Genomic DNA, 18,220 nt, shown 5'->3' on the forward strand with positions numbered 1-18,220 from the left:
CTTCTGTCACCCACCACCTGTACTGGGTCCAAGGGGCTCCCCAGGACAGAGCTGGCCCTCCGTCCTGGGGAGCCCCTTGGACCCAGTACAGGTGGTGGGTGACAGAAGGATACTGTCTAGAGGCAGGATAGCAATAAAGGGAGGTACAGGCAGACCCCTAGTCACTGATAAGACCCCAGGCTGCTGTTAACGGACATCGGTAACCCCTGAACAGTGGAGGCCGCAATACATAGAACAACAACTTAAATGCCACAGTCATGATTGACTGCTGCATCTAGAGGGTTAACAACTGTGACCTCTCCTGATATGAATATGGTTTTACTGTACAACTGTAACGGTCTATATGCAGTGGTCTGCATCTTATTTTTTAAACAATTTTTATTTGTATAATGTAAAATGCCATAAAATGTATTACCTTGGCGTAACATCCTTCATTTAGTAGGTATTTTACCTTGCAATTTAGTAATGATCTGGCGTGAAATAAGCCTTATTTGTGGCAGCAAAAGAATAGCAGCTTATCTCTGACAATTATTGTAAATCATTTATAGCTGTGAATCCCAAGTAAGAGGATTACATTTGATGGATATAACTTTTGTTTTCATATTTTAGGGCCTGCAATTAAGACAATAGCACATTGCACAAATACTCTAATATCTACTGTGCCCACAATAATTGGATCAGTTGCCTTAAGGGTTATACAGCCAGGATTTGAAACACTGCATAAAAGAAGCTGACAATGATAAGGCTTTCATTGTATGGCAGTCTACAAAATTGACATTTCATTCTTGTATGATAAACAAAGCATATTGATGTAAGCCATTTATATCTATGAGGGAAGGAAGAAGTCTGAAATGTTATCTTATATACTGAAGGGTATTAGAAATGGCTAAAGTGAAGAACATTATAAACAGCATGGGGTAGCTTTCTATTTATCAGTTATTTCTCACTGTTGATGATTTGTTTGTTTTCTACAGACTTCACTTATTGGAAATGATATTTTTAATGACTCTATCACAGATGTTTCTCCTGAGGTGAAGAAGATATCACAGCATTCAAACTGAAGACACTTCTACCTTCAGGGCAGTGGCAGAGCTTGAAGAGCTAATCCCAGTGCAGTCTTTAGGAAGTCATCTTTAAATTAGCATATTCTGACACTGGAATTAATGATAAGACTATTTAAGGAAAGGTTGAGTTTGTAGATTTTATCATTTAGAAAAAAAAAAAAAGAACAGGACACTAATATGTATCTAACTATAAGATGCACCCTAGGTTTACTAAAAAAAAAAACATTTAATTTTAACTTAAAAGGGTTGACCACCTTCAGACTAATATTGAGAGACAAATGTTATGGTTTGTATAATAAAAAGTTGTACAATTTTCCCATATACTTTCTGTATCAATTCCTCACAGTTTTCTAGATCTCTGCTTGCTGTCATTCATTCTGTTACTTCTAGGGTATAAAAGTCTGACCATGGTCATGTGATTTACGGTCCATGGTCATGTGATGAGTACACAGGTGCCCCTCGTTATAGTCACAGCATAGTAATCAGACATCTGCCTGGTAATCAGCTGTGCACCTGTGTACTCATCACATGACCATGGACCGTAAGTCACATGACCATGGTCAGACTTTTATCCACTAAAAGTAACAGAATGAATGACAGCAAGCAGAGATCTAGAAAACTGTGAGGAAGTGATACAGATAGTATATTGGAAAAATGTACAACTTTTTTATTTAAAAAATCCATAACATTTGTCTCTTAATATTAGTCTGAAAGTGGCCAACCCCTTTAAGCTTACCTGATGGTCTAACGGAGTAGACAGTTCAATATCACTAATCATTATACTAGGGAGGATAAAGAGGGTTACTATCTAACAGTTAAGGCACATACACAAATCCCTATTAGTGGCCTCTATACAGTATAATGTCCTATTGTTGCCTCCATACTATATAATGAGGCATTATAAACATCCTCTTCATTCTGACAATGACCTTAGACTTGCATCGTCTGTTATCTGAACATCCCACTTCGTCTCCAAGTCTTTCCTGGAGCTGCTCTGGTGCTCTGGAATGCTTTACCCAAGACAATCAGATTAATACCAAACTACAGCAGCTTAAAAACTGCCCTATAATTACATCTCTTTAGGCAGGTTTACCATATGACCAGGTCCCATTGCACTACACCTTTGCACACTACACTAACATTTCTTATCCTATTCCATCCTTGCCCCCCCCCTCTAGTTAAGTTAAACTGCACTCCCTGCGCTTTGCATCTGTATTGTCACAGATACATGCTAGTGACATGTTCATACAACTTCAGTTACATTACCTTATTTATTAAAAGATGGCTGTGCCATTGTAGCAACCAAGCAGGTAGAAAATATTTTAGATGTGGCATGGATACATTTTATTTTAATGTATGTTTTTTATTTGAGAATTGTTTTTCTATATATGGGAAAGTGTAAAGTTTTTCCTCTTTGTATTAGCAAACTGCAAATAACATATGCATAATTCAATAATTCAAGCAAATGTAAGAAACTCCGTAATACAGTTTTTTTTCTCCTTTTCTCCCCCCCCCCCCCCCCTAAATGGGCAGACGTTCTGAATTATTTATGTTCAATCTTTCTAGAGGATTGAAGATGACAGAGGAGTCATATAAAACTTTACATAAAAGCCTATAGAGATGGTGGTGGGAAGTATGTTCAAAAGAAGAGTGTGGAGAAATACAAAAACAGACAGAAGCTTATTAACATAAATATAAAGTTTCTCATCTACCGCAAGTGCTTAATTCACATCAAACCTGGTCAGTACTTCTCTATAATGTCATATAAGACCCTGCTGATGTTTCTGAGAAACTTTGAGAAGACTATCCTTTATGGGTGACATCATAGCAGCTTTTTTTCAACCACCAGCTCTAAAACAACTGGAAATTAGACATAAAGAAAGCACAAAACTGCAATATAAAAGACTAGCTATGTTTTAAGGGAACAGTTAAAGCTATGCACACCATCACAAGCATTATTTTTATTGTGCCAATGCATCTAAAATTAAAAATGATTTGCTTATTTACCAAAGTGGTCCATGAACCAATTTTGAGACTGATGGCCTATTGTAAGGGAATTGGCAGTTCAGCAGGTCCCCAGTACTGCTGCTGAAAAGTAGAAGGAAGAGAAAGACAGAGATAGAGACGGTGAGTCCTAAACTCGACCCAGCCCCTGGGTATGAAGGATATGAACCTGTTTAGTTAGCTCAGTTACCAGGCTCGCCAAACCCTCCATCCTGGATGCAAGGTTCGGAATAGGATCCGTGCTAATACAGAGGGAAGCAATGGCAGAAGATTATTTGGGCTGTCAATTCTATAAGGAAATTGCCAGTTGAGCAATTCCCGTACTACTGCTGACAAGATGGAAGAAGAGAAAGAAAGAGACAGTGAGTCCTAAACTTGACCCAGCCCCTGTCCCTACCTACTTGCATCAACTATCCTAATGACAGGGAGAACCGGGCGACAGTCCCTTCTCTAAATAAGTGTAAACACAAAACTCAGACAAGACAACACAACACAGAGTCAGAGTCAGCAAACCAATGGTCAAAGCCAAAGAGATAAAGCAGTACCAAATCATAATCCAAAAGAGTAGTAATGAGCAAGTGGAGGGTGACCCGAACAGCGAAAGATGTTGCAGCTATGAGCTGTTCTGGGTAGCTTCCAGTCTGGAATCTGAAGCCTGAAGCAGAAGACCTTGCCTCTTGTATAGCAGCCATGCCAGACTATTGCAGCTCTGCTCTTATTTACTTGAATTTTCCAAAATAAAGCTGTATAAAAGGATACTTCAGAAAAACATTTATGCAATAAAAAGTTATAATAAGCATGTTTTGTCCAAGAACAGAGAAACCTAAAATGGATATGTCTGAATTGCAGCTTTGTTGCAATGTGTTCTGCTTGGGTTTTGAGTAAAGTCCAATGCTGTTTAGCATGAGCAGAAGTTAAAGAGTGACAACTAAACTGAGTTAAATTACTAAAGGGTTAAAATGAATTAAAAAAAATCATTTTAAACAAAACTCCAAAAATGGGCCGGACAAAAATATTGGCACCCTCAGCCTAATACTTGGTAGCACAACCTTTAGACAAAATAACTGCGAACAACCGCTTCCGGTAACCATCAACGAGTTTCTTACAATGCTCTGCTGGAATTTTAGACCATTCTTCTTTGGCAAACTTCTCCAGGTCCCTGAGATTTGAAGGGGGCCTTCTCCAAACTGCCATTTTGAGATCTCTGCACAGGTGTTCTATGGGAGTCAGGTCTGGACTCATTGCTGGCCACTTTAGAAGTCTCCAGTGCTTTCTCTCAAACCATTTTCTAGTGCTTTTTGAAGTGTGTTTTGGGTCATTGTTCTGCTGGAAGACCCATGACCTCTGAGGGAGACCCAGCTTTCTCACACTGGGCCTTACATTATTCTGCAAAATTTGTTGGTAGTCTTCAGACTTCATAATGCCATGCACACGGTCAAGCAGTCCAGTGCCAGATGCAGCAAAGCAACCCCAAAACATCAGGCAACCTCCACCATGTTTGACTGTAGGGACCGTGTTCTTTTCTTTGAAGGCCTCTTTTTTTTCCTGTAAACTCTATGTTGATGCCTTTTCCCAAAAAGCTCTACTTTTGTCTCATCTGACCAGAGAAGATTCTTCCAAAACGTTTTTGGCTCTCTCAGGTAAGTTTTGGCAAACTCCAGCCTGGCTTTTTTATGTCTCTAGGTAAGAAGTGGGGTCTTCCTGGGTATCCTACCATACAGTCCCTTTTCATTCAGACGCCGATGGATAGTATGGGTTGACACTATTGTACCCTCGGACTGCAGGGCAGCTTGAACTTGTTTGGATGTTAGTCGAGGTTCTTTATCCACCATCTGCACAATCTTGCGTTGAAATCTCTCGTCAATTTTTCTTTTCCATCCACATCTAGGGAGGTTAGCCACAGTGCCATGGGCTTTAAACTTCTTGATGATACTGCGCACGGTAGACACAGGAACATTAAGGTCTTTGGAGATGGACTTGTAGCCTTCAGATTGCTCATGCTTCCTCACAATTTTGCTTCTCAAGTCCTCAGACAGTTCTTTGGTCTTCTTTCTTTTCTCCATGCTCAATATGGTACACACAAGGACACAGGACAGAGGTTGAGTCAACTTTTATCCATTTCAACTGGCTGCAAGTGTGATTTAGTTGTTGCCACCACCTGTTAGGTGCCTCAAGTAAGTAACTGGTGCTTTTAATTACACAAATTAGAGAAGCATCACATGATTTTTCAAACAGTGCCAATACTTTTGTCCACCCCCTTTTTTATGTTTGGTGTGGAATTATATTCAATTTGGCTTTTTGACAATTCTTTTTGTGGTTTTCCATTGAAGACAAATTAAATGAAGATACTAATACCAAAGAATTTGTGATTGCAATGATTTTCTGGTTCTGGAAGAAAATGAGTATTATCTGACAGAATTGCAGGGGTGCCAATACTTTTGGCCTACACTGTAGGTGATATTTCTGTATCTTCAAAGATCATGAGTGTTTAAGCTATATTGTTCCAATCTAGTTGTTGTGACCTATATAAAGGGTGAAATTGCATTTTTTGGGGCTGAATTTTGGTCTTTATACAGCATTTGTCTTTGGTAAGAATACTCTCACTGTACCATTATGCTTTGGTTGTTCTCACTATACATTTATCCTTATACTTTTTACTTAGTCAATAAGGATTTCATGTGAATTTCATGCAGCTGAATTTCAGTTCTCTTGCAGAGATAAAAACAAGTCAGCATCTTAGCTTCTGCAACATAAAACATGAATTAGCCCTTAGTGTCACAACACCTACTTTAGACTGACAGTAGAGCTTTAATATCACTAATGTAAAGCAATAAAAATCACTAGAACTAGGGTTGAGCTGATCTTGAGATTTCAGGATTGTTTTTAAAATCCAATTTCCGATCATTTTCCATTCAAACCCAATCCCGATCCCAATTCCGATCCTAATGCAAGTCAATGAGATTTTTTTAATAAATCGAAGATCGGATTTTAAAAACGATCCTATTCACTAGACAGCATGGAGTCCAATTTTTAGACTCCACGCTGTGTAGTGATTAAAAAAAAAATCCTCTGGCTACTTATTCCCCCCTGGTGTCCACTTACCTGCACAGATCGCTGCCGCTGCCACTCCCCATTGTTCTCGCTCCTCTTCTCTCTCATTTACAGGCCTTCAGAGCGCCGTGTGTACCTCCACCAGTGCATCACTCACGTCTCCCCTCCTAGTACCTGCCTACACTCTTCTAAGCCACAAGCCCCGCCTTCTTCCTAGGTCTGTAACACTAACCTGGAAGCTAGGGGCGCGCACGGCGCTCTGAAGGCCTGTAAATGAGAGAGAACCAGAGCGAGAAGAACAGGGAGCAGCAGCGGATCTGTGCAGGTAAGTGGACTATTCTGTTTCTAGTGGACTATACTATTCTGTTTCCTCCCTGCTCTGCTACATCTGAGATGTAGATCTCAGATGTAGAAGAGTTGAGTATACCGTAAAGCAGGGATGAAGCAGAAGAGTAGATAGACAAGTCAATGTACAGTAATGCAGATGTAGCAAAATCCAGTATATGGCACAGCAAGGAGGAAACAGAAGAGTAGATACTATCTACTCTTCTGTTTCCTCCCCGCTATGCCGTAGGAATAGGAATGAATGGATGCAGCCGGCATGCAGGGGGTTAAGTGGCCGGACGCTGGCACAGACTGTGTGCCGGCTGCATCCATTCATTCCTATGGGAGTGTGCTATTCGAAACGGCAGTTTCGAATAGTACTCGCTCATCTCTAGTATCTAACATTGTTAGCTTTTCCCACAATGCTTGGCCAGTAGCAAAGCATTGTGGGAAATAACCTCCGACCTCGATCCCGCCTAAAAAGATCGGGATCGGAATTCCGATCACGATCGTGAAATTTACTCGATCGCCAATTGGAATCCGATCTTTTCCAATCCCGATCGCTGAACCCTAACTAGAACATATTTTTAAAAATGTAAAGAAAAAAAACACTCACTAAAATATAATAAAGGGACAATTAACAAAGTAATAAAACACAATTATTAATCTATGTATAACTAGTTCAAAACAATGTAATTTCCCTTCCTTCTTGACAGATACATTTTTATGTAATTTAGCTCTTTTTTTGACTTTATTTATCACTTTGTGCCCCCATAAAACTTTGGTGTTCTTTTCCACTAAGTTTAGCTGCAGAATTGCAAACATTCTTCCTATATATTTAATATGGGAAGAGTAATATAAATAAAAATGGAGTAAAAATCCAATAAAAAAATGCTATAGAAAGAAAAAATAACAAAAATCTAACATTTTAGAGAACAGATATTGAATTAAAACACTGAATATTAGCTGAAACAGCAACTGTAACTCTAGAAGCATATGAAAGATACAAGATAAAGATGTATAAATAGTTATCTGTACTCAGGCATCGCTGGTAGATACATAGCTGCCCTATATTACAAATGAAAACCTATTAAAATATAATAAAGCCCATGGTTGTACAGTCCTAAAGCCCTGCTTTTTACATGAATGTCATCTTGTCATTTATCTGAGAATATGTCCTTGTAGCCAGGGCTATTTGGGCCAAATGTCATGTGCAATCAAAGTAAGAATACAGGAACATAAATTTTCAATCTCGAACACACCAATTTTTTTCAGCAGAAACATAATCCATCTCAGTTAAGGTGGCAGGTCCTGAAGCATGATACTTTAAAGCTAAGGGCAGGCAACACATAATTTACTACTTAGATGTGAATCTCAATGGATTGACAGATGGGTGCCCATGTATCCTTGTGAAATGAGCAAGACTTATGCTTTTAGGTGTCTACTGTAATTCATAAGTTATAGCAAGACTTGTTTGTACTCTCTACTTCTCCTTGATGCACTAAATCATTGTCATCATATTTATTTCTTAAATTACAGGTGAACGCGGCTTATCTGTAATGATTTATTTTCTTTTATAGAACGACATACATACACAATGCAAAGACTCTATAATCAGGTCAGTTTTACCTGCTCAAGTGGCACACAGATTTACAAGCAGTGTTATGACCTTGTAACAGATCATTTATTGGTATTACATTACATGCACAAACTATACGTTACCTGGAAATGAGAGAAAAGCTAGCTAGAAAGATTAGTCCTAACACAGCAAAATGGAGAGAGACAAAAATGGAAAGTAAAATCAATGAAGACAAAAGTAGCAATAGCCTAGAGACCATTACAAAGGTTGGACAGATATCTAGATATAGATATGCTGCAAACAATTGAACATAGTATATAGATAGAAGCGGAAATACTGCTATAGCAATGGGTCCTTTGATCTAAAGGAGCTCAGTGGTCATTACCTGCTAGAATTACTCTGCTTTCATCCTCCAGGACAGTGGGGGTTGAATGACCCTTTCACAGGGTTCGTCTAAGAACATTGAAAAACACATTTCAGATGGTGTTAGAAACGGAGACACGCTCCCTTAACTCCCAACCGTCCCGGATTCCAGGTCGTATCCCACAGTCCCTGTCAGCTGGAGGCAAGTTCCAGATTCAACTCACTTGCATCTGGAGAGGACGCAGATGAGTTGAATACAGTGGTGAAGAAGAAGCGGACAGCTCCCGCCTCACTACTGTGCCCGAGTGCTCAGGCTTTGGGAGCTGTAGGTGCGAAGTGATGACGTCACTCACTTCACGCCTTTATCTCCCATATCAAGAGACTGAAGACTGTGCAGCAGGGGACATGGGACATATGAAGGGGCATTAAACTTCAGGGTCAGACAAAAAAGGGCATTAAACCTTGGGGGCAAACGAAGAAGAACATTAGACTGGGGGTAGATGGAGGGGCATTAAACTGGGAGCAACTGGAGGGGGACATTAAGATGCGGACAAATGGAGGAGGACATTAAACTGGGAGCAACTAGAGGGGGACATTAAACTAGGGGCAAATGGACATTAATGTCCCCCTCTATTTGCCCCCTCGGTTTAATTTCCCACTCTAGCTGCTTCAGATTAATGTCCCCTTCTAGTTTCCCCATGGTTTAATGTCCCTCTCCGTCTGCCCCAGTTTAATGTGCCCCTCCAGTTGCCACCAGTTTAAACTGGTGCAGCTGGAGGGGGAAATTAAACTATGAATTATAATTAATGGGTAAATGTAAAATCATCAACTACTGAAAAAAAATTGTAACAATGACAATACATCCATCAGATAGTTACATTATAATTCATAACAGTAGTAAAATTACAGTTATGAGGTAGCAATGAATATAATTTTATGGTTGGGGGTCACCACAACATGATGAACTGTATTAAAGGGTCGCTGCATTAGTAAGGCTGAGAATCACTGCTCCAGGGGATTTGTGCGTATTATATCACATTGCTGAAAAGTATCAGGATGTGACATGATATGGGACATGGCCACCTGGAGGGCAGAAGCAGAGGCGGATGTGGACAGGAGCAGGGATTGTTAAGTAAGGCACAGGCCTGTGCCTAGAGTATTTTTTGGCAAACTTCGCAAGATTTGTCTCGCAAGGTTCGCCCAGCGGTTTAGTTCGGACCTAATATGTTCAGACTGAATTTCTATTATTATACTGTGGGGTCTCTTCAGACCTCAAAATATAATGCTCAGAGGCCCATTCGAAATACTCATACTCTTTCGACTACTATTCGCTATACGCAGTAAAGATTCGATTCAGAACCAGCGTTGGTTGGCTGAATGCTATACAGTGTATAGCATTCGGCAAAACAATGCTGGTTCTGCAGCAGGCTCATCTTTGCTAGTCGGGAGAGCTGGCAGCTTGCGGTTATGTGGGAGCCGACTTTTTCTCATAGGAACGCATTGACCAGCGTTGATTGGCCGAATGCTATACAATGTACAGCATATGGCCAATCAACGCTGGTTCTGCTGGAGGCTTGTCTGTGACGAGGCGGAGTCTAAGATCGGACCACAGCAGTCTCCATTGTGGTCCGATCTTAGACTCGGCTCTCCCGACTAGCAAGGACGAGCCTTCTGCAGAACCAGCGTTGATTTGCCAAATGCTATACAGTGTATAGCATTCAGCCAATCAATGCTGGTTCTGCAGGATGCGTAAGGGCCGGTTCACGTTAGAGTTTGCCTCCAGTCCGGAAGGAGTCCACAGGAGGACCCCCCCACACCCCGAACGGAATATCAACGTAACTGCAAGCACTGTGCAGTTAAAGCGCACAGACCGCATAGACTATAATGGGGTCTGTGTGCTTACTGCGCACTGCCCACACAAATGATTCATGTGGGCAGCGCGCTGCAAGCACATGGACCTGTTATAGTCTATAGGGTGCGTGCGCTTTAACTGCACACCACTCCTCTTAAACACTCTCCTCCTGCTACTCGTGGACTTGGTGACTCTCTTTTAGTTGAATAGTGGTTTCCCCTGAAACGAGCATTTTTTCCCATAAACTATAATGGGATTCGATATTCAATCGAGTAGTCGAGTATTGAGGCTCTACTCTTAACGAATATCGAATCTCGAATATTTCATTACTTGCTCATCTCTAATAATGACAACAACGTAATCCAGGTCTGTGACATCATTCAAAAAGCCTCAAGACAACAGGGAGTTGTGTTTGGAGGTAAGAATTCTATGTTTCTTACTTCCCTGGGTGATGGATAATCCGTACTCTTTGGAGTAATAGTCCCCGGTCACAGTAGGTTAATTATGAAGGTCTCTAAAATATATATATATATATATATATATATATATATATATATATATATATATATACACACACACACACATAAAATAACCTCAGGTGTTTGGAGTCGTGTGCAGGCTGACCCAATGCCTGAAAATTTGTATGTGTGCTAATCAAGGCATGGGGAAATGGACGGCATGAAAAAAAAATTTAATACCGAAAATCCCCACCAGGGGATAATGTGGCGCTGAACAGTAAACGTTCCTTATTCTCTACTCAGTCGTCACAATGCCTGTCTCTTTGCCAGATCATGCGTGTCTAGTGAGGTTGTTTTATGAGAATGCCGGGAATGTCACAGCTGCCCTGAGAGCTTTTCGTCATTTGAAAGATCTGCATACAGGTGCCGGCCCAATGTCTGTAACATCGCTGAGACAAATGATGAAACGTTTTGAGGCAACTGGTTTACTGAGTGTGCAACCAGGCCGCGGCCGACGACCTGTACGCACTGAGGTTGTGGAGGATATTGCTGCAGCTGTTGAGGAACAGAGCACCAGTAGTCATAGCGGTAACTGCAGTGCACACTGTGTTTCCAGGCAATTGGGCCTCCCATATAGTACCATGTGGAAAGTTCCGCGAAAAGTCTTGCGGGCATACCCATACAAAATTAGCCTTCATCACCAACTGCTTCCTCGTGACAATGACACCCGCATGACATTTGCATTAATGTTTCTGGCCACAGTGGAAGTGGACCAATTGGGTATGGAGTATCCTGTGGGGCGACGAAGCGCATTTTTACCTGAATGGAACGGTCAACACACAGAACTGTCGCATATGGGCCACCAAAAACCCGCATGCACTCGAGGGGGTTCCGCTGCATTCACCCAAGGTGACTGGTGTGGGTTCACCTCATCGTTCATGATCGGACCGTTCTTTTTGGAAAGACTTGGGCCCAACTGGGGTTGCCACCTGTTCCGTCACAGCAGAGAGTTACCGGACAATGCTGGAAACAGTGGTCGTTCCCTAACTCCAACAGCGGCAGTGTCAGCAGACGATCACCTTCATGCAGGATGGAGCCCCTACTCACATCGCAAATCCTGTGAAGAACGCTCTTCGTGCACATTTTTTCATGCCGCCCGTTTCCCCATGCCTTGATTAGCACACATACAAATTTTCAGGCAATTCCGTCCATTGGGTCAGCCTGCACATGACTCCAAGCACCTGAGGTTATTTTATGGCCACCCTGTATATTGTCAGGGTCTGAGGTTGCTATGTGGGGTGTCATAGACACACAAGTCCAGATTTTTAGTCCAAAAAGGTAGTTTTATTTTTACTCCACAAGAAACAGTGCAGCAACCAAAAAAAAAGAAAAAAAAAATACAAAATAAATACCTGCCCGGCTAGGCTCTGACTAAACACATAAATAGGTTACTTCACCTATAATAGCAGATTCAATAGCAAAATTGAATGGCACAAGACACAGCTCCCACAGTGTGACCTTCCAGCTGGCCCTGCAGCCCAGCTCTGTCCAAAGTCTTGCTGCTGGAGCTGACCTTTTAAAGGGGCTCTATCACTGGGAAAAGTCATTTTTAACTAATCACATGCTTACATAGCCTTTAGAAATGCTATTCCACACCTACCTTTAGTATGTAAATTGCCTCAGTGATTTCTGAATAAGTCAGTTTTTATTCATATGCTAATGAGCTTCCAGCCAGCTCAGGAAGTTCCCAGCAGCCTCCTCTCTTCTATTATCTCTTATGTGTGTGAGGCAAACAGGAAGCTGAGTCATCATCATCAGCAGTCTCTCATAGAAAACAACAGGGAGAGGTGTGCACGATGTATCATGCACCAGACTAATTAGCATATGAATAAAAATGGACTTATTCAGAAACCACTGAGGCAATTTACATACTAAAGGTAAGTGTGGAATAGCCTTTCTAAAGGTTATGCAAGGGTGTGATTAGTTAAAAATGACTTTTCCTAGTGATAGAGCCCCTTTAAACCTCACTGATGAGGACAATCCACAGCAGCTGACACACTGCAGAAACATCCACAATGTGTGGACTGGAGGGGTGTGGAAAGACAGGTCCCACTACCAATCCTACCTGCCATTCCTAAAAAATCCAGCCCAATACTGAGCATGTAACAAAATGCTCAGCAGACAAAAGCTGTCTGCTGAGAACAAGTCATCCCTGGACTTTCTCTCATCTTGCCCACCTGAGTAGTCTGGGCGAGATGTACACCCCCTCCATTATTTTGCTGGCCATCGGCTTACTATATTATATATAGATATATAATCCCTTAGGGCATGCATGGAGCATACAGATGTGTAAAAAATGTTCGTAAAGAAAAACAAATATACACATGTATAGAGAGAGTGAAAGAGAGATAGATGACATTGAAGTCAATGGGAGTCTTATTTTTACATGTGTATTCTTTACACGTGTATTTTGCCAAAATGAGCGCGCGTTTCCTCCGTGTGAATGGACCGTTAGGAAGGCAATTCGCCATCTCCAACAACTCAAGCTCTTTATAGTCTACAATAGGCTTTCCTCCAGTGATTCTGGCCCAGTCAAAAGTTAGAGAGCTTAATTCTGTAATTTCAATGTTGAGTATATATTTAATTTGGCTTCTACATATTTAGATTCTGAGTTTATAAATGATATATCTAGCACTTATGAAGTAATTTCAGTTGTATAACATTGTCATACTAATAATGGCTAAATGATTGCATTTTGGTAATATAAGTAGAATGTCTCACACTTTCCCTTTATAGCTTCGTGATAGTGTCAATGGTTTGAGTTGCTTTTGTTCAATTTATTCTATAGATAACAATATAGCATCATGGTTAGGGTAGCTGCACATGATCGTGTTTCATCTGTGAAACCTGGTCCATGCATTAGCCAGATTTACCGACTTAAATGTCATGCTGGGAGTGGGACTTTTAGCATCCTAGTTATCTTTGATGGTAGGAGTCCCTACCTACCAGTGACATACTGTATGTATGTATACATATGACGCTGGGAGGCAGGGACTCCTAGCAGCATGGATAACTATACTGCTAGGAGTCCGGCTCCCAGCATGAAGTTTAAGATGGTCAATCTGGCTAACACATGAACAGAGTTTAATGGTTAAAATACGGTTGTGTGCAGCTACCCTTTAGGGTCCATTCACACGGAGGAAAATGGTGAGGAATTTGGTGTGGAATTTGAATGCTGAAAAAAAAAGTCTGACTTCAATGGGTTGCTTTTTCTGCTAGAAAGTCGATTGAAGTCATTGAAGTCAATGAGAGGCTTTTTTTCAGTGCTCAAATTTCACACCAAATTCCTCACCATTTTCCTCCATGTGAATGGACTCTTAAAGGGAGTCAATAGCAGATTTAATATGATGGATTCTAGTGACTGAGACCTTCACAGAACAGGTGTATTATACCGAGACTAAATTACACATAGCTGGACTCTATTAACTAAGTGACTTCTGAAGTCAATTGTGCGCACTGGGTTTTACTTAGGGGTATCAGAGTACAGGGGGATGAATACTTTTGCAAGTCACATTTTTGTTCCACTTCACAATTATCGGCTAGTTTGTATTGGTCTATTACTTAAATGTATTTTTTTGAGATTTTAAGTTTGTGGTTGTAAGGTGACAAAATGAGAAAAAGTTTAAGGGCTATGAATATTTTTGCAAGGCACTGTAGATCCACTCGGAGTTAATGTTAATTCTTCCATGGAGTCAATGGCCTGGTCTGAAGTTTTGATTATCAATTTTTGGATGACAGGTCTATGGAAGAGATTCAGTAAAAGTTTTTGTTCCTGTGTCTATGATTTTATGTAACTATTTTAAAAGGATCATTATATAAAAGCCACATTGTGGAAATGCAGCATTTTTTTTGTTACACACTCCCCCAGTCATAAGGGCATTCCTGACAGTTTAGCGTCATCGATGGGCTGTGAGGAATGCCCCACCCTCCCCCAGTACTCATCTATAGACTTGTACTGGGGGATGCGTTCTTCAGAGCTCAGTGTCATCACTGGGCAGTAAGGAACACCCCCTCTGACAGTACAAAGTTATGTTAGAGTACTATCGGGGAGCGTTCTTCACAGCCCATCAATGATGCTAGACTATCAGGAACACCTTTCTGACAGTGAGGAGAGATTGGTGCCCAAATTAACGGCACCCATATCTCCAGCCCCAGGGCACAGTGTGTCAGTTTTCTAGCAGTATATAAAACTGTATATGCATGAGGACAGGAAAGGTCCTCTTTAAGGACTACTAACTTTCACCATTACTTACAATGTGTAACCATCTATTGTCTTATTCCTATGGTTCATCTGCAGATGATGCCTGCAGGGTTAGGGCTCGTTCACATCTGTGTTCTGCTCTCCATACTGCAGGTTTCCGTTTCCTGCATAAAACAGAGCAGGAGACGGAAACCTGCAGGAGTCTCTCTCACTCATTCATTTGAATGGGCGAGAAAGATGTCCGGCCATGAGCGGCGGTGAGAGTTTTGCGCTCTCCGCCGCGAAACCGGGTTTTTTAATCCGGACACAGAGTTGGACATGCAGTACTCTGTGTCCGGATTAAAAAATCCGATTTTGCGGCGGAGAGCAAAAAAAGCTCACCGCTGCTCACGGCCGGACCCGGTCTGTGCTTTCCGTCTTCTGGCATGCAGAAGACGGAAAGCACAGAACGGAGAGTAGAACGCAGGTGTGAACCTAGCGTTAATAGAAAGGGGCTGTGAACATACTACTTTGTTCTTCTACAGAGAGAATATGCTAACTTGTAATTTCTTGTTTGGTGAAGGTAATAAAATTATTTAAGTCATATCACTCTGGCTACCTACCTATATTCCTTGTTCCTTTAGTAGAAGCAGTAAGCGGTGTGAGCAATTCAAGTTTCCTCCTACTCCATGTTGAATGTGCAGCCTGCAAGTGAAGGCTAATAGAATAGGGCACAGCAGGGGTTTTAAAAGGATGGCTGGAGGTACAATATAATGAAAAAAGTCAATAAATCAATCCAATTTAATCCCCCGCTTATTTAATCCCCCAATACTTTAAAGACATTGGCCACTATGGCATTAGTTTCTGTGATCAAAGTAAAGACTAATGGGTAACCATAAGATCACACTGTAGTGGCTAAGGAATAACAATTGTTTGGGGGGGGGGGGGGTTGGAATAACTCATATCCGACCTTGTCCCAAGTGTGGCTCAGAATCTAATTTTTCACATCACACCAAGGTCGATTTCAGGAAAAGCAACGTATATTTTGTAAACTGTAAATTGAAAGCGTTTTCAATAGAGATGAGCGAGTACTGTTCGGATCAGCCGATCTGAACAGCACGCTCCATAGAAATGAATGGATGCACCTGGTACTTCCGCTTTGACGGCGGCCGGCCGCTTAACCCCCGCGTTCCGGCTACGTCCATTCATTTCTATGCGAGCATGCTCTTAGGATCAGCTGATCCGAACAGTACTCGCTCATCTCTAGTTTTCAACAAACTAGAAGAACTGTTTATAAAGAAAACTTTGTAACTTACGCTGGGTTAACACCAGCACCTGAACTCCGTTTTCAGGTTTCCGTCTTCTGCATGCAGAAGATGGAAACCTGTCATGCAGAGTCCGGCTGTGAGCGCTGGTGAGCATTTTATGCGCTCCGCGCTGAATGGGCTTGAAACATGCCTGCAGGTTTCAGTCTTCTGTCCCTGTTTTGTACAGGAAACCTGCAGAACGGAGTACGGGCGCAGATGTGAACGAGCCCTTACAGGAATAATATTAAAGATATTCAGAAGTAAAACTCTAGCCTAACACTAAATAAATGTATGAGCAGTTTTGAACATGTGAAATTGCTAACAGCTTTTGGTAGGAACCCTGGAAAGCTGTTTAAGCACACCTTTGTGCATTTTCTTCGTAGCAGCATGACCATGAAAAACAGTTTTTAATCCAGGGCTGCAAGTCTTGCTAGTTCTCTAAAGGAGTCCAAGAGGATAGAGAATAACGTAGCAGCCCTCTGAGGAAGCAAGGGCGAATCGTACGTTGTAACTGGAGGTTGCAGCAAAGAAAAGGTGAGAGTCCACTTTGTGACTTTAGATACATTTAATGTATATATTTGTGGCTCAGTCGTTAGCACTGCAGCACTAGAGTCCTGGATTCGAATCCTGCCAAGGACAACATCTGCAAGGAGTTTGTACGTTCTCCCTGTGTTTGCGTTGGGTTCCTCCGGGTACTCTGAATTCCTCCCACATACCAAAGACATACTGATAGGGAATGTAGAATGTGAGTCCTATATGGGACAGAGACTGACATTCTCTGTAAAGTGCTGCGGAATATGATGGTGCTATATAAGTAAGCACAATAAATAAATATATTTGTGATGTATGATTGTGGGCAATATAGAAGGTGTTTTCATACCTGCAGTTCCTCCAAGATCCATAGTGGTAAAATGTATTCAGTAGTGCACTGCATAAAACTCTGGTATTAGACTACTTTTCACATACCTAGCATTTTATTTCACCAGCAGTATTTATAGCCCTGTGGTGATAATTATGACAATAATAGCAGTGTTTTGATTGGCCCATATATATTGATCATATATTAAATATTGTATTGCTATGTAGTACTTTCTTATATGAATTATAGTAATGAACTGTAGTAATTATCACGTGATTGTTATTACTTGGTATTGATTATGTATTATACATCCTATATGAAATTTTGCATTCATATTTAGTACTGTGTGTTCCCTAGTATGTTGCAACCTCTTCCCCATTTTTCTCTATCATTATTATGTTTTTAATGTAACTTTTAATCATGTTGCACTGACCAATAAATAACTTTGATCTATTGATATAACTTTATTACATTTTTCTTGTATCAATGTTACAGTTGGTTACTCTTTTGATGGAGTTATGCTGCATTTCTTTGAGTCTCCTGCTAGAGAGCTAATTCTTGAAAGGAAAAATAAATTAAAGGGGCTCTATCATTGGGAAAAGTCATTTTTAACTAAGCACATACAGTGCCTTGCCAAAGTATTCGGCCCCCTTGAACTTTTCAACCTTTTGCCACATTTCAGGCTTCAAATATAAAGATATCAAATTTTTTATTTTTTGGGGAAGAATCAGCAAGTGGGACACATTTGTGAAGTGGAATGAAATTTATTGGATATTTTAAACTTTTTTAACAACTAAAACTGAAAAGTGAGGCATGCAAAATTATTTGGCCCCTTTACTTTCAATGAAGCAAATTCACTCCGTTCAGTTCAGGGAGGATCTCTGAATGATCCAATGTTGTCCTAAATGACTGATGATGATAAATAGAATCCACCTGTGTATAATCAAGTCTCCATATAAATGCACCTGCTCTGTGATAGGCTCAGGGTTCTGTTTAAAGCGCAGAAAGCATCATGAAGACCAAGGAACACACCAGGCAGGTCCGAGATACTGTTGTGGAGAAGTTTAAATCCAGATTTGAATACAAAAAGATTTCCCAAGCTTTAAACATCCCAAGGAG

The sequence above is a fragment of the Leptodactylus fuscus genome, chromosome 3, assembly GCF_031893055.1.
Source record: "Leptodactylus fuscus isolate aLepFus1 chromosome 3, aLepFus1.hap2, whole genome shotgun sequence".
NCBI lineage: Eukaryota > Metazoa > Chordata > Amphibia > Anura > Leptodactylidae > Leptodactylus > Leptodactylus fuscus.